This window comes from Tursiops truncatus, chromosome 10, assembly GCF_011762595.2.
Source record: "Tursiops truncatus isolate mTurTru1 chromosome 10, mTurTru1.mat.Y, whole genome shotgun sequence".
Taxonomy (NCBI): Eukaryota; Metazoa; Chordata; class Mammalia; order Artiodactyla; family Delphinidae; genus Tursiops; species Tursiops truncatus.
In genome coordinates this window covers 20,022,778-20,042,824 of record NC_047043.1, presented here as the reverse complement: position 1 = coordinate 20,042,824, position 20,047 = coordinate 20,022,778, and the positions used below count along the sequence as shown (strand labels likewise).

The window sequence follows — 20,047 nt, the reverse complement described above, 5'->3', positions numbered from 1 at the left end:
GGCCTCTACTGCTTCTGTTTTGCTTGGGCGCTCTTGGTCTTATTTTCTTAACTTTTTGTTCTCTTGTTGCCACTTTTCATGGCTCCTGTTTCATTTACACAACATCTTCCTGAAGGCTACCCTGTCCTTTGAGATTTAAATTAAAATGTCTAATTCCCAATATCATATGTGATGAGAAATGTAATGCCTCCCCTAGGGTTTTTCCATTTTAATTCTGAGGGGTTTTGTACTTACGGTCCCCTCTGGGTCCAGTTTTCTTTGACCAATGATCTCCTGATCTCACTCCTTCTTATAGCCCATCCTGGCCTGAGCACATCTGTCTCCCTTGTATTTCCCAAATGACATTCACCTTGTGTAAGGTGAAGTCGTAAGGAAGTGGTGATATCACAGCCCTCCAGAGAGCACATACTGTTCTTAAAAGTCCTTTGGCCACCCCATCACCAGGGATTTCTCACCTTTCTCAGTAGGACCCCTCTCCTGTCCTGTTGAGAGGCTATTGGTTCACAAACTGGTCCCATACAAGGAGGGCAGGGGTAGACCAAAGAAAGGCAGACCGTTCAGATTGGTAGGTGGCAGGTTTAATAAGCAAGGAAACTTATCCATGAGGCTTGTCTTGGGCGACTGCAAGAGTAGGTCTCCGAACCCACCCACCAGAATCTTAAAGTGTATGTATCAGTACAAGCCTTAACTGGGTTCAGTCATGTATTCAGTCCAGATGGCCTCAACACCCTACTCTCTCAAGGCTACGACCTTGGAACAGCTCCCACTGTGGGAAAGGTGGGCAAACATACATTCCAAGGATGGGGAAGGAGCCATGAGCTTCCTATTGCCTAGATCCAGCTCAGGGGTCAACCAGGGGTCACGTCTTCCTGATGCCCGTCACAGGCCTGCCTCTCTTCTTACCTCCCACTTCCGTCTCTTTGTGCCAATTCCAGAATTTCCTTCTCTTGCATTCTAAAGTTTCCTTTGTTTCTCTGTCAATACTCAAATAAGTCAGAAAGAAACCTCTTCTCTCCTCAAGAGAATTCAGTGGATTGAATTCGGGTTCCTGCTGTTAAAATGACAATTTTTTTTTTTTTTTTTGCGATACGCGGGCCTCTCACTGTTGTGGCCTCTCCCGTTGCGGAGCACAGGCTCCTGACGCGCAGGCTCAGCGGCCATGGCTCACGGGCCCAGCCGCTCCGCGGCATGTGGGATCTTCCCGGACCGGGGCACGCACCCGTGTCCCCTGCATCGGCAGGCGGACTCTCAACCACTGCGCCAGCAGGCAAGCCCAGGAAGCCCTATTGTTTCTTTTACTAAACCCATCTTGGCAAGAGATATCTTTGCTCTGATTGCTCAACTTGTTATTTTTTTCGGATAGCTAATTTTTCTCCACCCATCCTGGATTTCTCTTATTTCTAAACAGGGGTCTAGGTTCCTCTTGGCAATTGCTGTGGGTTTCTTCAGCAGTTGTGCATGTCATGGTTCATTTACTTCTGGTAGTTTCCTGCTTCCTTTACCTAAATGAGGCTTATATAGGATTTATTAACCATGTAATAAATATACAACCATACTACCTCCAGCAATAAAACATGGACCCTAGAGGGGGCTGTTCTAACCTGAACTAACTATTGCTTCTCTCTCAGATATTTGAATCACTGTTAGCCAGGAGTAAATAACAGACTCCTTACTGTCTATCCTCCTGTGTTTACCTGATTTAGATTCATTTTTTTGATGCATCTGTTGGGTTGTCCATATGCTTGCGTTAGGACTGATAAACCAATCACAAAAGTTCATAGTTGCTTTGAATGCAACTGGCAATGTCCAGTTGACTAACTGCACACTAAAAAACACGCAAAAATGTCTGATGCAAAAAGCTGTGATAGTGCAACAGGAACTCTTGCATTTGCTACTGGGAGTATAAATTGGCACAGCCTTGTTGGAAAATTGGTTGACAGTGTCTACCACAGTTTAATGTTTATGTACCATTTGACCCAGAAATGCCACTCCAGAGATGAGGGCTTATGTCCACCAAAAGTTATGCACAGGAATGTTTATAGCATATTTAGTCAAATAGCCAAAACAAGGAACAATCCAAATATCTAACAATAGTAGCATAAAGAATATGTAGTGTATTTATGCAATGGAATATTATACAGTAATGAAAAGGAACACACCACTGCTATGTGTAACAATGTAGATAAATCCTACAGTCATAATGGTGGGAGAAAAAGCCAGATATATTACTGTATGATTCCATTTATATGAAAGGCAAGAGTAGGCAAAACTAACCTATGGTGATAGAGGTTAGAAGAGTGATTACTGTTTGAATGGGTTTTGTTTGTTTGTTTGTTTGTTTTGCGGTACGCAGGCCTCTCACTGTTGTGGCCTCTCCTGTTGTGGAGCACAGGCTCCGGACGCACAGGCTCAGCGGCCATGGCTCACGGGCCCAGCCGCTCCGCGGCATGTGGGATCTTCCTGGACCAGGGCATGAACCCGTGTCCCCTGCATTGGCAGGTGGACTCTCAACCACTGCGCCACCAGGGAAGCCCTGTTGGAAGATTTTTAATCACAGTTTCAATTTCATTACTTGTGATTGGTCTGTTCATATTTTCTATTTCTTCCTGGTTCACTCTTGGAAGGTTATACCTTTCTAAGAATTTGTCCATTTCTTCCAGGTTGTCCATTTTATTGGCATAGAGTTGCTTGTAGTAGTCTCTTAGGATGCTTTGTATTTCTGTGGTGTCTGTTGTAACTTCTCCTTTTTCATTTCTAATTTTATTGATATGAGTCCTCTCCCTCTTTTTCCTGATGAGTCTGGCTAATGGTTTATCAATTTTGTTTATCTTCTCAAAGAACCAGCTTTTAGTTTTATTGATCTTTGCTATTGTCTTTGTTTCTATTTCATTTATTTCTTCTCTGATCTTTATTTCTTTCCTTCTACTAACTTTGGGTTTTGTTTGTTCTTTCTCTATTTCCTTTAGGTAAAGGTGAGATTGTTTATTTGAGATGTTTGTTGTTTCTTGAGGTAGGCTTGTATTGCTATAAACTTCCCTTTTAGAACTGCTTTTGCTGCATCCCATAAGTTTTGGATCATCGTGTTTTCATTGTCATTTGTCTCTAGGTATTTTTTGATTTCCTCTTTGATTTCTTCAGTGATCTCTCGGTTATTTAGTAACGTATTGTTTAGCTTCCATGTGTTTGTGTTTTTTACGTTTTTGTCCCTGTAATTGATTTCTAATCTCATAGTGTTGTGGTCAGAAAAGATGCTTGATATGATTTCAATTTTCTTAAATTTACTGAGGCTTGATTTGTGACCCAAGATGTGATCTATCCTGGAGGATGTTCCGTGAGCACTTGAGAAGAAAGTGTAATCTGCTGTTTTTGGAAGGAATGTCCTATAAATATCAATTAAATCTATCTGGTCTACTGTGTCATTTAAAGCTTGTGTTTCCTTATTAATTTTCTGTTTGGATGATCTGTCCATTGGTGTAAGTGAAGTGTTAAAGTCCTCCACTATTATTGTGTTACTGTTGATTTCCTCTTTTATAGCTGTTAGCAGTTGCCTTATGTATTGAGGTGCTCCTATGTTGGGTGCATAAATATTTATAATTGTTATATCTTCTTGGATTGATCCCTTGATCATTATGTAGTGTCCTTCCTTGTCTCTTGTAACATTCTTTATTTTAAAGTCTATTTTATCTAATATGAGTATTGCTACTCCACCTTTCTTTTGATTTCCATTTGCATGGAATATCTTTTTCCATCCCCTCACTTTCAGTATGTATGTGTCCCTAGGTCTGAAGTGGGTCTCTTGTAGACAGCATATATATGGGTCTTGTGTTTGTATCCATTCAGCAAGCCTGTGTCTTTTGGTTGGAACATTTAATCCATTCACATTTAAGGTAATTATCGATATTTACGTTCCCATTACTATTTTCTTAATTGTTTTGGGTTTGTTTTTGTAGGTCCTTTTCTTCTCTTGTGTTTTCCACTTAGAGAAGTTCCTTTAGCATTTGTTGTAGAGCTGGTTTGGTGGTGCTGAATTCTCTCAGCTTTTGCTCATCTGTAAAGCTTTTGATTTCTCCATCGAATCTGAATGAGATCCTTGCTGGGTAGAGTAATCTTGGTTGTAGATTCTTCCCTTTCATCACTTTAAATATAGCATTCCACTCCCTTCTGGCTTGTAGAGTTTCTGCTGAGAAATCAGCTGTTAACCTTATGGGAGTTCCCTTGTATGTTATTTGTCATTTTTCCCCTGCTGCTTTCAGTAATTTTTCTTTGTCTTTAATTTTTGCCAGTTTGATTACTATGTGTCTTGGCGTGTTTCTCCTTGGATTTATCCTGTATGGGACTCTCTGCGCTTCCTGGACTTGGGTGACTTTCCTTTCCCATGTTAGGGAAGTTTTTGACTATAATCTCTTCAAATATTTTCTCAGGTCCTTTCTCTCTCTCTTCTCCTTCTGGGACCCCTATAATGCAAATGTTGTTGCATTTAATGTTGTCCCAGAGGTCTCTTAGGCTGTCTTCATTTCTTTTCATTCTTTTTTCTTTATTCTGTTCCGCAGCAGTGAATTCCACCATCTGTCTTCCAGGTCACTTATCCGTTCTTCTGCCTCAGTTATTCTGCTTTTGATTCCTTCTAGTGTAGTTTTCATTTCAGTTATTGTATTGTTCATCTCTGTTTGTTTGTTCTTTAATTCTTCTAGGTCTTTGTTAAACATTTCTTGCATCTTCTTGATCTTTACCTCCATTCTTTTTCCAAAGTCCTGGATCATCTTCACTATTATTATTCTGAATTATTTTTCTGGAAGGTTGCCTATCTCTACTTCATTTAGTTGTTTTTCTGGGGTCTTATCTTGTTCCTTCATCTGGTACATAGCCCTCTGCCTTTTCATCTTGTCTGTCTTTCTGTGAACGTGGTTTTTGTTCCACAGGCTGCAGGAGTTTAGTTCTTCTTGCTTCTGCTGTCTGCCCTGTGGTGGATGAGGCTATCTAACAGGCTGGTGCAAGTTTCCTGATGGGAGGGACTGGTGGTGGGTAGAACTGGCTGTTGCTCTGTTGGGCAGAGCTCAGTAAAACTTTAATCCGCTTGTCTGCTGATGGGTGGGGCTGGGTTTCCTCCCTGTTGGTTGTTTGGCCTGAGGTGACCCAACACTGGAGCATACCCGGGCTCTTTGGTGGGGCTAATGGCAGACTCTGGGAGGGCTCATGCCAAGGGGTACTTCCCAGAACGTCTGCTGCCAGTGTCCTTGTCCTCACGGTGAGACAGAACCACCACCCACCTCTGCAGGAGACCCTCCAACACCATTAGGTGTTGGTTCAGTCTCCTATGGGGTCACTGCTCCTTCCCCTGGGTTCCGATGTGCACACTACTTTGTGTGTGCTCTCCAAGAGTGGAGTCTCTGTTTCGCCCAGTCCTGTCGAAGTCCTGCAATCAAATCCTGCTAGCCTTCAAAGTCTGATTCTCTAGTAATTCCTCCTCCTGTTGCCCGACCCCCAGGTTGAGAAGCCTGACGTGGGGCTCAGAACCTTCACTGCAGTAGGTGGACTTCTGTGGTGTAAGTGTTCTCCAGTTTGTGAGTCACCCTCCCAGCAGTTATGGGATTTGATTTTATTGTGATTGCACCCCTCCTACCATCTCATTGTGGCTTCTCCTTTGTCTTTGAATGTGGGGTATCTATTTTGGTGAGTTCCAGTGTCTTACTGTCGATGATTGTTCAGCAGTTAGTTGTGATTCTGGTGCTCTCACAAGAGGGAGTGAGAGCACATCCTTCTACTCCACCATCTTGAAACAATCTCCCGCAAATCATTATTGTATTAGAGGCCAGAAGTCCATGATCACAGCACTGGCATGGCTGGGTGAGGGCTTCCTTCCAGGTCGCTGACTTCTTCTTGTATTCTCAGTAGGCAGAAAGGGCCAGGGAGCCACTTCTGATTAATCCAAGCATGGATCCTTGAGTGGGTATTGATTGGAGTACTAGAGTACTAGAATTGAGTGGAGTTAGCTGGAGTACTAGAAATGTTCTATACCTTGGAAGTAGTTACATGGATATATACCTATGTACATGCGAGATTAGTACACCTTACTTTGTTATACCTCAATTTTAAAAAATCATGTGATGTCTTCTAGAACAAGAGAAGGAAGGATTTGAGAGAGCTTCTTGATTTGGGAAAGAAAAGACTACTTTCAGGACAAGGTGTTAACTAGAAGAATTGCCTTATGTAGAAGCCCTTTCTTCCTTTATCCTATTAAGAGACATTTCTCCAACTAGAACTGGTGTGGTTAAAACTGACCCTTGCTGCTTTTTGGGAATTTGCCACTGAGTTTGCTTATACATCATTGTAAGCACCGTGGTGAATACAAGTCCTAAGACACATTCCCTGCACTCCGTAAGCTTACAATCTAATAGACAAGACCAACACAAATAAAATATTTAGAGAACTTAGTATTACTTTTCTCCTAAAGTGCAAATTGTGAGGTGCAGAATTCTCTAGGAATTCAGGAGGAGGAAAAAATGGGTGAGAAATGGAGTAGGTGATTTTCATGAAGAAGGAAGGGCTTGATACGAGTTTTTAAAACTAGATGGGCAGACAAAATGTCAGAGAGCTCTTCACTTTATTGTACTTGTTTAAAGAATCATAGAAAACCTGTTTGCTAGAGCTGGAACGGTGACCAGCCAAAAGACAGGATATTTGTCAAACAGGAGGCAGGACCACAGACTTCTTGGGAGATCCAGGACTGGACCCTGAATTGACACTGGTTGGGGCTCTAGGGGTGGGAAGACAGAAATACAGAGGAGTGTAGGGATCAGAAATAAACTGAGGCCAGAACTAAACCACACCCCAATGGGAAATATTCTACGGAGATCCCTTCTTTTTCTAATAAAGCAATTATTCTTACTGCATTAAAAAAAAAACATTTTGTGTGTATGTGACGGGCTGAGTCACTTTCAGAAGAGTTCAGAAAGCTTGGGGAAAGATATTAATTCTTCCTTAATGTGTTTTCCTCTTTCACCCCACTGAGGGGTCTGCCAAACACACCCCCCACCCCACCGCTCCCCTCTACCCCCCAACACACATACACTTCATATTCTGGTGTTGGCAGGGCATTTACCTAAAGCTGCTAGGCTGTGGGTGGAGCCTGAACAGTAACAGAAACATTCAAAGATATATAAAGACAACTGAAATTCACATCAGCTGACTGAGCGTGCATTTTACCAGAAGTCTGACTCGCCTGCTCTGCTCTCATAATTGCTTTTGAAAAGGTTTTCTCTGAAGAAATCAAATCAAGTCTGTTACCAAGCAAATTGAAATTTCCAAGCTGCAGCCATTCTAGAAATTCTAAACATCATTTAAGAGAAGATCTCAATCTCAGTCTGTTTCTACTTTCTCTAAGGAGCCGTTTTTGTGCTGTTTGGCCCCTTTCTACCTGGAATGGAACAAAGGTACAGTTGAAAATTGTTTTCCTACTGAATTTAGGATTGATATTTTTGGTAGTTTGTCTTTACTTCTTCTGGTGAAAAGGTACAAGAACTGAGAGCTCTTGGGGGATGGGGTGGAGTTCATGATGTTAAAACAATTTTTGTGGATATAGTATGCACCGTCTCAGAAACATCTGATTCACAGCTCACCCAGTTATTTGGGTACCGAGCTTGCCTTCCCCACGCCCTGCTTGCCCTGGATAGTCTATTTGCCAGAGCCCCTCTCTCCAAGCCCTGTCCTCTTCACCCAGCCCTGTCACTGGTGACATCTTTTCTGTAGATTTCCCTTATTTTTCCTCTGGCTGCCAGTGTATCTTGTCTTTTGGAACTTTCCTTCTGCCAATACATTACCTACTGCTCTGCTTGGGCCTCAGAAAGCCATAGGACCAAAAGAGGTGCTAAAGATTCAGGGCTGAAAGAGTCCAGAGGACTCAGGGTTTGGAGTTGAGGTGTGGTCTGGACTAAGATGTGCCCTGAATTTATGGCTCAAAGCTGCAGTCCGTTTTACAGCCCCTCACAGGAAAATGCTGAGTTCTTCAGGGCATACATAAGATTTTGTAGGCTGGATTAGAACTTAATTGCCATTAACAACTTGTTTCTATGGGGAAATATTAACTGCAATACAAGTAAACTTTAAGGTTGCCACCTAGTCATAAATGGGGCACTGTCTGTAGGATAATTTTTAAAATATCAGTGTCACATTTGGGTACATGCTAGTTCTTAAGAAAATATGAACAGGTTACAGGTTCATAAAAAAGCTTTTGTAGGAATCATTGTGGGCCAGTAATTGCAATGTTCATTTATTCTTTCAACAAATATTCATTGGAATCCTCATGTGTGCTAGGCTCTAGGGGTACAATGCAAACTCATACAGGCATGGTTCCTTCCTTCGTGTGTCTGTTAGTTATCTTCAGGGGATACAGGTATTAATCTCATAATTAAAGATGAAATTAAAAGTTTGATAAGTCACATGAAAGCACAGGTACATAGTGCTGTGAGTGTTTATAATAGTAGGATTTGACCTTCTTTGGGGTGTCGGGGAAGACTTCCCAGTGGAGTTAATGATTGAACTGAGATCAAAAGGATAAGGAGAGTTAAATCTGTGAACAAGGCATCAGGAAGTATATTCTGGGCACAGGGCTGTACTTTGAGCAAATGAAAGAAGGTCAGGTGTCATAGAAAAAAGAATATAGTTCAAAAAGAGCTGGAGGGGCTTCCCTGGTGGCGCAGTGGTTGAGAGTCTGCCTGCCGATGCAGGGGACGCGGGTTCGTGCCCCGGTCCGGGAAGATCCCACATGACGCAGAGCAGCTGGGCCTGTGAGTCATGGCCGCTGAGCCTGCGCGTCCAGAGCCTGTGCTCCGCAACAGGAGAGGCCACAACAGTGAGAGGCCTGCGTACCACAAAAAAAAAAAAAAAAGAGCTGGAGGAAGTGATTAGGGGTCCCTATGCGTCACCTCTTAGGCCGCATTAGGAATTTTGTTCTTTCTCCTGGGAGCAATGGGAGGATATGAGGCATTTTTAAGAGGTGGGAGAAGGATTGGCAGGATGAGTTTATTTTGAAATTTCCATTTAAAATATGTTATTCTGGCCATAGTGGAAAGAGCAGAGAGTGAATGCAGGGTGACCAGTTAGGGGCCCATGGCAGTGGCCCAGAAGGGAGATGATGGTAGCTTGGATCGGGGTTGTAGAAGGGGATGCTTATGAGATAGACTTAAAAGTTAAATTGACAGACTTGAATTGAATATGGGATAGTGAGAGAAAGGGAAGGGTCAAAGATAACAGGGGTGGCATGGTGGACATTTGAAAGTTTGGGGATGGGTGAGATGTGCTGAATTGGATTTTGGATGCACTAAGTTTCAGGGGTCTTTAGGACATCCTAATGGACATGTACAAAAGGCAGTTAGCTCTCCACATAGGGCTTCCTGACGCAGGTCTGCTCATATGGGAGTTACTGTGTTCCGGAGCCATGGGTATGGATGATCCCTTAGGGGGAAAACGTCAAGTGAAGAGGATACAGAACTGAGCCTTGAGGAACTACAACATTTCATGACCAGGTAGAGGAAGGATGAGTCTACAATGGAAACAGAAGAATGGCCAGAAATGTAGGGTGAAAACTAATAAGCTATTGGGTGTGTAGAAACCACCGCCACAGAAAGTATGTCTGACTGTGAAGGAGAGGAGAAAGAGAACTAGCTGGAGAGTATGTGAGGCTGAGCTGTAATTTTTTTTTTTTTTTTTTTGTGGTACTTGGGCCTCTCACTGTTGTGGCCTCTCCTGTTGCGGAGCACAGGCTCCGGACGCACAGGCTAAGCAGCCATGGCTCATGGGCCCAGCCGCTCCGCGGCATGTGGGATCTTCCCGGACCGGGGCACGAACATGTGTCCCCTGCATCGGCAGGCGGACTCTCAACCACTACGCCACCAGGGAAGCCCCTGTAATTTTTTTAATGGGAGACATTTGGACAGTTTAAAAGGCAATTTAATGCTGTAGGATTCCATTTATATATCATTTGTGAAATGACCATATTATAAGGGTAGAGAACAAATCAGTGGTTGCCAGAGGATAGGCGATAGTGGGGGTATGACTATAAAGGGCAGTCCTTGGAAATTATATCCAGCAAGTTCTTTGGTCTGGATGGAAGAGTTAGATGTCTTGATTTTAGTGGTAGCTACGCAAATCTATAAATGGAATAAAATTTCATAGAACTATCTATGCAGACACATGCACATATGCAAAAATGGTTGCATGTACAAACTGGTGACATCAGAATAAAGTTTGTACTCTAGTTAACAGTATTGTACCACTGTCAACTTCCTGGTTTGATATCGTAATACAGTAATAAAGTGATGTAAGATGTCCCTATTAGGGGAAGCTAGTTCCCCTAAGGTACAGGGGACTCGACTATCACTGCAAATTCCTGTGGATCTATTTTATTTTCATTCGAAACTTTATTTCAAAATAAAAAGTTGTAAAAAGTCAATAAGAGAGAAAGATATGAAATTTACAGTGAAAATTGTGGAGTAACGTCTTTTTCTCTTTTTCTTTAGTACTTTGTCCTTCAGGTGCAACCTAATTATTATCATCATCATTATTACTCATGCATAATGTATAGGAATCACTTCTCATTAATGTATAACTCAAAACTCCCAAGGCCTTGCCACTAGAAGACACTTTACAGAGGCAATTTGGCAGACTTAAAAGAGCCACATATGTTCATGGTAGGACCTTATGCATTGATTATAGCTGGTGGCAGGAGTGGGCTGCTCCCTCCTGGGAGGGCAAGCTTTACCCTTCCACATCCGTGGATTCAACCACCTGGGATCAAACATATTTGAAAAAAAACTTCCAGAAAGTTGTAAAAAGCAAAACTTGAAATTGCTGCCCCCCACCCTACCCCATCAACTATTTACATAGCATTTACATTTTATTAGATATTATAAGTAATCTAGAGATGGTTTAAAGTATCTGGGAGGGTGTGTGTAGGTTATATGCAAATACTATGCCATTTTACATAAGGGACTTGAGCACCTGCAGATTTTGGTATCTGCTTGGGTTCTGGAACCAATCCCCCTCAAATACCGAGGGACGACTGTATACATCAGAATAAGTGAGGTGTGCATATGCTTTGAAAGAGCATGTTTAAAATATCAGCTTCTCCATTATTTTTATTGTGCAATATAATGTACATAAGAAAAGTTTATAAAATTTAACACTTATAAAACAAACACCAGTTTACCCCAGGTCAAAAATAATAACATTACACACCAGCACCCCAGAATTCTCTCACGTGCCCCTTTCTTTTTTTGAAAATATCTTTATTGATATATGATTTAGTACTATGAAATTGACCTGATTTAATTGTACCAGTCAATGATCTTTAGTATATTTGCAGAGTCGTGCAGCTATTTCCACAATCTAATTTTAGACTCTTTCCATCACTCCCCAAAAAGAATGCCCAACCATCAGTCACTCCCCATTCCCATACACACCTCTACTCCCACCCTTGGTAACTACCAATCTACTGTCTATCTCTATAGATGTGCCTATTCTGGTTAGTTCATATCAATGGAATTATACTATATGTGGTCTTTTGTGTCTGGCTTCTTTCACTTAGCATGATTTTTTGAGGTTCATCTATGTTGTAGTATGTATCAATCACTACTTCATTCCTTTTTATTGCCAAATAGTACAGTTGATCCTTGAACAATGTAGATTCGAACTGTGCTAGTCCACTTATACACAGATTTTTTAAAATAGTAAATACAGGCTTCCCTGGTGGCGTAGTGGTTGAGAGCCCGCCTGCCAATGCAGGGGACATGGGTTCATGCCCCTGTCCGGGAAGATCCCACGTGCCGCGGAGCGGCTGGGCCCATGAGCCATGGCCGCTGAGCCTGCGCGTCCGGAGCCTGTGCTCCGCAACGGGAGAGGCCACAACAGTGAGAGGCCCGCGTACCGCAAAAAAAAAAAAAAAAAAGTAAATACAGTACTACATGCTCTCCAGCATTGGTTGACTGTGGATGAGGAAGTGTGGATATGGAGGGTGGACTATAAAGTTATGTGCAGATTTTTAACTGCTCAGAGGGTCAGCATCCCTAGTCCCCACACTGTTCAAGGGTACGTGTATTCCATTGTATGGACATACATATTTTATTTATCCACTAATCAACTGATGGACATTTGGGTTGTTTCACTTTTTGGCTATTATGAATAATTAGCTAAATGAATGTTCATGTACAAGTTTTTGTGTGGACATATGTTTCCAGTTTTTTTTTTTTTTTTAATTCTCAATCTCCTTTTCTTTTTTTTTTAATTTATTTATCTCATTTTTGGCTGCGTTGGGTTTTCGTAGCTGCACACAGGCTTTCTCTAGTTGCGGCGAGCAGGGGCTACTCTTTGTTGTGGTGCACGGGCTTCTCATTGCGGTGGCTTCTCTTGCTGCGGAGCATGGGCTCTAGGCGCGCAGGTTTTGGTAGTTGTGGCTCACGGACTCTAGAGCACAGACTCAGTAGTTGTGGTGCACAGGCTTAGTTGCTCTACGGCCTGTGGGATCTTCCTGGACCAGGGCTCGAACCTGGGTCCCCTGCATTGGCAGGCAGATTCTTAACCACTGCGCCACCAGAGGAGCCCCACAGTTCTTTTGGGTAGAGACCTAGGAGTTGAATTACTGGATCCTATAGACACTATATGTTTAACATGTTGAGAATATGCCAAACTGTTTTCAGTCGTCCCACCAGCAATAGATGTTGGATCCTGTTTCTCTACAACCTCACCAATTTATCTCTGAGTACTCCATTATCACATTGATCATTCTAGCTTCATCCCCTTGCTTATCTATTGAGTCCCACTCCAACAATGAGAAAGCTGGCTCTCACCATTGTTGTCCATGTATTTAATTATGCAATTCCAGTATACATGTATAGAAGTATCAGAATTGCTAACCCATACCCCTACGCAAAATCGCTTTATCAACTAGAATATAGTAGTTCCTATGTGCAGCTCCTTGTGCCTCTAATCTTACAGACTCCATTCATTTCCAAAGATACTTGGCCAGCACTTTTCCCCTCACCCACTTCAGTTAGGTTGTTTCATACATTTGTAATAGTTAGATTCTCTTGTCAGTCTATATTCTTTCTTGGGATTCCTCAACCTCCTAAATGATTTATTTTTTTTCCTGTTCTTGCTTTCTCAGAGCCTCAAAAAACAACAACAACCTTCTAGATTTGAATAAGTGTAGATGTTACTACATTTATATAGTTTACCTATAACAACTACTGTGTATTTTCTGACTAATGGATAAAATCTTCTTTTATTTGCCTACATCTTTTATTTCAAACTTCAAAATGCTGCCCTCTCCTCTCTAATATTTTGAAGTTTGATGAATAAACCTGTACTCCATTTATGCTTCCCCTCTCCCCTAAATCTTCATCTCTTCATAATAAAAGAGTTCTAAATTTTAGGTTCTAAGTAGAAAGCTCTTCCATCTACTTTATAACTTCAATCTCATTTCTCAGGACCTCTCTCAACGCTGGTATGTCTTCCTTATGGTGTAGGGAACCAAAAATGCACAGCATATCTAGCTGTGGAAACTGAGTGGTTTTTGAATGAACAAATTTCATTTTGTTTCCAGTGTCCTTTCTGGTAACACTCAGTGTTTAATGGCCTTTTGTAATGAAACATGCAATGTAGTGTCTTAAGGGAATAGTCTAAGCTGGTGCCTGTTTATTAAATAGTTTAGCTTAGAACCCATTATTCTAAAAGTATAATTGGAATTACTTTTCCCAAATGTTTCTTCATATTTGCCTGTTGCTCTTTTGCCATAATTTTGCCTATTCAAACAGCCTCATGAGAACTTGTTGTCTCTCAATTTCTCATTTTGATTTCTGGAACGGCGTGAAGGCCATTTGCAATCTTGAAGGTTTCACGTTACTGGTTCAACAAATATTTATTCAGTTCCTAATGGAAAATGCAGTGATGAAAGATTCCCATATGAAGCTCGCAGCCTAATGTTCTTCTGCTAGATCATTGGTTACTAAAGCGTTTTGAGTATAGACCTCCGTTTTAAATTAATTTTTTATTGGCCCTCATTCAATAGTGGTGTTTTTAATGGCTGGTCATTGGGAACAATATGTAGATCGGGAACTACCATTCTAGGTAATTTATGAAAGCATTAAGCTCCAGTCCAGAACTGGTCAATGGGTTTCAAAACTCCACTGTTTCATGGTTCCCCATAAGTGACAGTCACATAAACACACACACACACACACACACACACACACACACACACACACACCCATAACATTTGCCCAAGTTCTGTGGCATTCAGGGTTTTTTTGGTTTGTTTTTTGGTGGAATTTGGGCATTTAAAATCTATAGAAATGCTGTCTACTAGTTTTGCTGTAATCATATTGTTTTTACCCATTCAAAGAATTCTAGTAGGGTAATGAGGCCCTTTCAAAATTAAGATATTCCCTCCCCTTCACCCAGTTGATATGTTTTCTTAAGTATTTGGAAAATTTCCTAGTCAACTAGTAGATCCTGTAATAAAAACTGAGAATTTATATTCACTTTTTTTTTTTTTTTTTTAGTTTCCAGATCTTCCTTGAATACAAACTTATCCTGAGAGAGGACACAGTGTCAGTCTGCCAGTCCTGGAGTTGTTATTTACCCCCAAGGGGGTTGTACTTACTGTAGCATGGTTCCAGTGTCTCACTTTTGAGTGAAATTTGCTCTCAGCCTAGACTCCAGAGAACTGAGGAGCCTGCCTTGTCTGTTGACTAGCACACTAGATCACTAGGTGAGCTTGTCATGCCTGGGTCCAGCTTGTTCGGATGCTTCAGGGTGAGCCCTGCTGAGTGTTCTGCAGGGTAGGCCATGGTCCCTGCTGGTAGTTATGGACATGGGGCAGGGGCCATCACCAGACTCTGAGCCCTGAGTACGGCCCCCAGGCAGGGTAGGCAGCTGTCTGTGGTTTGCTCTTCCTAACTTTGGCATGCCACTTGCAACAGGTTGCAGAGACTGGTGTATGCTGAAGCTTTTAATCTCGACTACACCTTTTATTTTAATTAAGTTACTTCATTGATTTTCTATCTTGCTGAGTCATGCCAGTGCTTTAAGAATTTTATATTAATGATTTTTAGAGTCTTCTGTAAGAAGCTCATTAAATTTTTTGACTTGCCTAATTTCTTCTTCTTCTTATATATTAAATATATAATTTAATAAAATTATATAAGCAATATAATTTGAAATAAATGCTTTGAAAAGAAATTGAAAATACAGATAAACAAAAGAAAATAATCTAATCATCTGTTGAGATACATTTTAGAGTATTCCTCTACCCTTTTTCATAAAAATTATATTTATTAAATTTTTTTGTTAAATAGAGATTTGCTGTATATACACTTCAGTATCCCTTTTTTCTCATTTTATATTAGGAGCATTTCTAATAGCCTTAAACATTGATCTATAAATGATGCCTATCATTTACTTGTGTTAAAATACTGTAATTTACTGAACCAATTTCCTATTGCTAGAACTTTAGGTTGTGTCGTATATTTTGTTATAATATAATTTTGTTATAAATAATTCTGTAATGATTATCTTTGTCATGTGCGTCTCTATTTCCTTAGGATAAATTTCTGGAAGTGGAATTATTGAGGCATATATATATATATATATTGCTAAAATTCTGTGGAAAATGCCACTGGTATCTTGGAAAGTGATTGCACTAAACCTATAGATTGCCTTGGGTCCTATGGTCATTTTAACAATATTAATTCTTCCAATCCATGAGCATAGTTTATCTTTCTATTTGTTTGTGTCATCTTCAATTTCTTTCATAGGTGTCATAGTTTTCAGAATACAGGTCTTTTACCTCCTTAGTTAGATTTATTCTAGGTTTTTTTTTTTTTGACATAACTGTAAATGGGATTGTTTCCTTAATTTTTCTTTCTGATAGTTCATTGTTAGTGTATATAAACACAGTAGATTTCTGTATATTCATTTCATATCCTGCAACTATAGTGAATTCGTTGATGAGTTCTAGTAGTTTTTTTGGTGGCATTTACAGGGTTTTGGTATCATATCATGTGCATACACTAACAGTTCTACTTCTTCCTTTCCAATTTGGATGGTCTTTATTTCTTTTACTTGTCTGATTGCTGTGGCTATGACTTCCAATACTGTGTTGAATAAAAATGGTGAGAGTAGGCATCCTTGTCCTGTTCCTGATCTTAGAGGAAATATTTTCAGCTTTTCACCATTGGGTATGATGTTAGCTGTGGGCTTGTCATTTATGGCCTTTATTATGTTGTGTGTTCCCTCTATACCCACTTTGTTGACAGTTTTTTTTTTATCACAGATGGATGTTGAATTTTGTCAAAAGGTTTTTCTGCATTAATTTAGATGATCATATGGTTTTTATTCTTCAGTTTGTTAACGTGGTACATCACATTGATTGATTTGTGGAAAATGAATCATTATTGCATCCCTGGGATAAATCCCATTTGATCATGTTGTATGATCCTTTTAATGTGTTGTTGAATTCAGTTCGCTAATATTTTGTTGATGATTTTTGCATCTATGTTCATCAGTGATTTTGACCTGTAACTTTCTTTTTTTGTGGTATCTTTGTCTGGTTTTGGTATCAGCATGATGCAGGTCTTGTAAAATGAGTTCAGAAGCATTCCTTCTTTTGTAATTTTTGGAATAGTTTGAAAAGGATAGGTGTTAACTCATATTTAAATGTTTAGTAGAATTTACCTGTGAAGCCATCTGGTCCTGGACTTTTGTTTGTTGGGAGGTTTTTTTTTTTTTTTTTTGGTTCAATTTTATCACTGGTAGTATATTCACATTTTCTATTTCTTCCTGATTCAATCTTGGGGGATTGTGCATTTCTAGGAATTTGTCTTTCTCCTACGTCGTCCATTTTATTGGCATATATATTGTTCATGGTAATCTCTTATGATCCCTTTATTTCTGTGGTATTGTTGTAACTTCTCTTTCATTTCTGATTTTATTTACTTGAGCCCTCTCTTTTTCTTGATAAGCCTGGCTAATTTTCATCAATTTTGTTTATCTTTTTAAATAACCAGCTCATAGTTTTATTGATCTTTTCTATATTTTTAGCCTCTATTTCATTTATTTCTGCTCTGATTTTTATGATTTTTTCCCCCTTCTACTAAATTTGGGTTTTGTTTTTTCTTCTTTCTCTAGTTCCTTTAGGTGTAAGGTTAGGTTATTTATTTCAGATTTTTCTTGTTTCCTGAGATAGGCTTCTATTCCTATAAATTTCCCTCTTGGAACTGCTTTTGCTGCATCCCATAGATTTTGGATCATTGTGTTTTTGTTTTCATTTATCTTCAGGTATTTCTTGATTTCTACTTCCATTTTTTTCAGTGACCCATTGGTTTTTTTAGTAGCATATTGTTTAGCCTCCATGTATTTGTTTTTTGCAGTTTTTTTCTTGTAGTTGATTTCTAGCCTCATAGTGTTGTGGTTGGGAAAGATACATGATATGATTTTAGTCTTCTTAAATTTACTGAGACTTGTTTTGTGGCCTAGCCTGAGATCTATCCTGGATAATGTTCCATTTGCACTTGAAAAGAATGTGTATTGCTGCTTTCGGATGGAATGTTCTCTATATATCTATTAAGTCCATCTGATCTAATGTGTTGTTTAAGGCTAGTGTTTCTTTACCAATTTTCTCTCTGGATGATCTGTCTGTTGATGTAAGTGGGGTGTTGAAGTCCCCTACTGTTATTGTGTTACTATCAATTTCTCCCTCTATTTTAATATTTGCTAAACATATTCAGGTGCACGTATGTTGGGTGCATATGTATTTACAATCATTATAGCTTCTTCTTGAACTGACCCCTTTATCATTATGTAATGTCCTTCTTTGTCTCTTGTTCCAGTTTTTGTTTTAAAGTCTATTTTGTCTGATATTGCTACCCCAGATTTCTTTTTTGTTTCCATTTGCTTGGAATACCATTTTCCATCCCCCTCACTTTCAGTCTTTGTCTGTCTTTAGATCTGATGTGAATCTCTTGTAGGCAGCATATGTATAGGTCTTGTTTTTGTATCCACTTAGCCACTCTATGTCTTTTGATTGAAGTATTTAGTCCATTTACATTTAAAGTAATTATTGATAGGTATGTATTTATTGCCATTTTGTTAATTATTTTCTGGTTGTTTTTGTAGTTCTTCTTTTGCCATCTTCCCTTGTGATTTGATGTCTATCTTTAGTGTTATGTTTGGGTTCTTTTTTCTTTTGGGTGTGTGTATCCATTACAGATTTTTGGTTTGTGGTTACCATGAGGTTTTTATATAGCAATCTATATATATGGTCAATTGCTTTAAGTTGCTGATCTCTTAAGTTAGAATGCATTTTAACAACTCTGCTTTCTTACCCACCCCTCTGTATTTTGACACCATATTTTACATCTTGTTTTGTGTGTCCCTTAACTACTTATTTTGGATATAGATTGTTTTACTACTTTTGACGTTTAACCTTCCTACTAGCTTTATAAGTGTTTTATCTACTACCTTCTCAGTATTCTGCCTTTACCAATGAAATTTTTCCTTTCATAATTTTCATATTTCTAGTTGTGGCCTTTCCTTTTCTACTTAGGGAAGTCCGTTTAACATTTCTTGTAAAGGTGGTTTGGTGGTGCTGAACTCTTAGCTTTTGCTTGTCTGTAAAATCTTGATTTCCCCTTCAAAGGTGAATAATAGCGTTGCCAGGTAGAGTTTTCCTCATTGTAAGTTTTTTTAATCACTTTAAATATATTGTGCCACTCCCTTCTGGCATGCAGAGTTTCTGTTGAAAAGTCAACTGATAGTCATGGAATTCCCCTTGTACATAACTAGTTGCTTTTCCCTTGTTGATTTAATATTCTCTCTTCATTTTTAATTTTGGCACTTTAAATACAGTGTGTCTTGGTGTAGTCCTCTTTGGGTTGATCTTGTTGGGGACACTTTGTGTTTCCTGAATGCCTGTTTCCTTTCCCAAGTTAGGGAAGTTTTTCAGCTATTATATCTTCAAATATGTTTTCTGTCCCTTTCTCTCATCTCCTTTGGGACTCCTATAAGGTGAATGTTAGGAAGCTTGATGTTGTTCCAGGTCTCTTAAGCTGTCCTCATTTAAACAATTTTTTTTTTCTTTTTTTCTGTTCAGCTTGAGTGATTTCCACCACTCTGTCTTCCAGTTCACTGATCAATTTCTCTGTATCATCTAATCCACCGTTGATTCCATCTAATTTTTTTTTTTTTTTTTTTTACGGAGGAGAAAGAAAGCGTGGCTTTATTTCTTTGCCAGGCAAAGAGGGAACACAGTAGGCTAGCACCTCAAGAACTGTGTCCCCAATTCCATCTAATGTATTTTTTATTTCAGTTATTGTGTTCTTCAGCTCTATTTGATTCTTGTTTATATTTTCTAACTCTTTGTTAAAAACTTCCAACTTCTGATTTTGTTCATCCATTCTTGTCTCAAGTTCTTTGAACATCCTTTTTTTTAAAGATAAATTTATTTATTTATTTATTTATTTATTTTTGGCTGAGTTGGGTCTTTGTTGCTGAGCACAGGCTTTCTCTAGTTGTGATGAGTGTGGGCTACTCTTCACTGCGGTGTGCGGGCTTCTCATTGTGGTGGCTTCTCTTGTTGCAGAGCATGGGCTCTAGGTGCATGGGCTTCAGTAGTTGTGGCATGCAGGCTCAGTAGTTGTGGCTCGTGGGCTCTAGAGCACAGGCTCAGTAGCTGTGGCACATGGGCTTAGTTGCTCCATGGCACGTGGAATTTTCTCGGACCAGGGATTGAACCTGTGTCCCCTGCATTGGCAGGTGGATTCTTAACTACTGCGCCACCCGGGAAGCCCTGAGCATCTTTTTGATCATTAACTTAAACTCTTTATCAGGCAGATTGCTTATCTCCATTTCATTTAGTTCTTCTTCCAGGGTTTTATCTTATTCCATAGTTTGGAATATATTCCTCTGTCACCTCATTTTGCTGAATTCTCTGTTTTTTTTTTTTTTTTTTTTTGGGTTCTGTTTTTATTTCTAGGTATTAGGTAGGTCAGTTACACTA

The 20,047-nt window shown here is 39.7% G+C and overlaps 2 protein-coding genes across 16 annotated transcripts in view; one reads left to right on the top strand and one right to left on the bottom strand.

Moving 5' to 3' along the window:
• LOC101335474 (cytidine monophosphate-N-acetylneuraminic acid hydroxylase) overlaps positions 1-20,047 on the top strand; it is a 260,691-nt gene that overhangs the window by 177,455 nt on the left and 63,189 nt on the right. Inside the window, exon 1 of one of the 15 annotated variants that reach the window (XM_073810424.1) lies at positions 14,565-14,761. The exons of the other annotated variants lie outside the window; for them this stretch is intronic. The gene's annotated coding sequence lies outside the window, so the exon portion shown is untranslated. Of the gene's footprint in view, positions 1-14,564; positions 14,762-20,047 lie in introns of those variants that run through there. 15 annotated transcript variants of the gene reach the window in all.
• The window catches only part of CARMIL1 (capping protein regulator and myosin 1 linker 1), a 434,292-nt gene that overhangs the window by 390,531 nt on the left and 23,714 nt on the right, over positions 1-20,047 (bottom strand). The gene's annotated exons all lie outside the window — the stretch shown is intronic.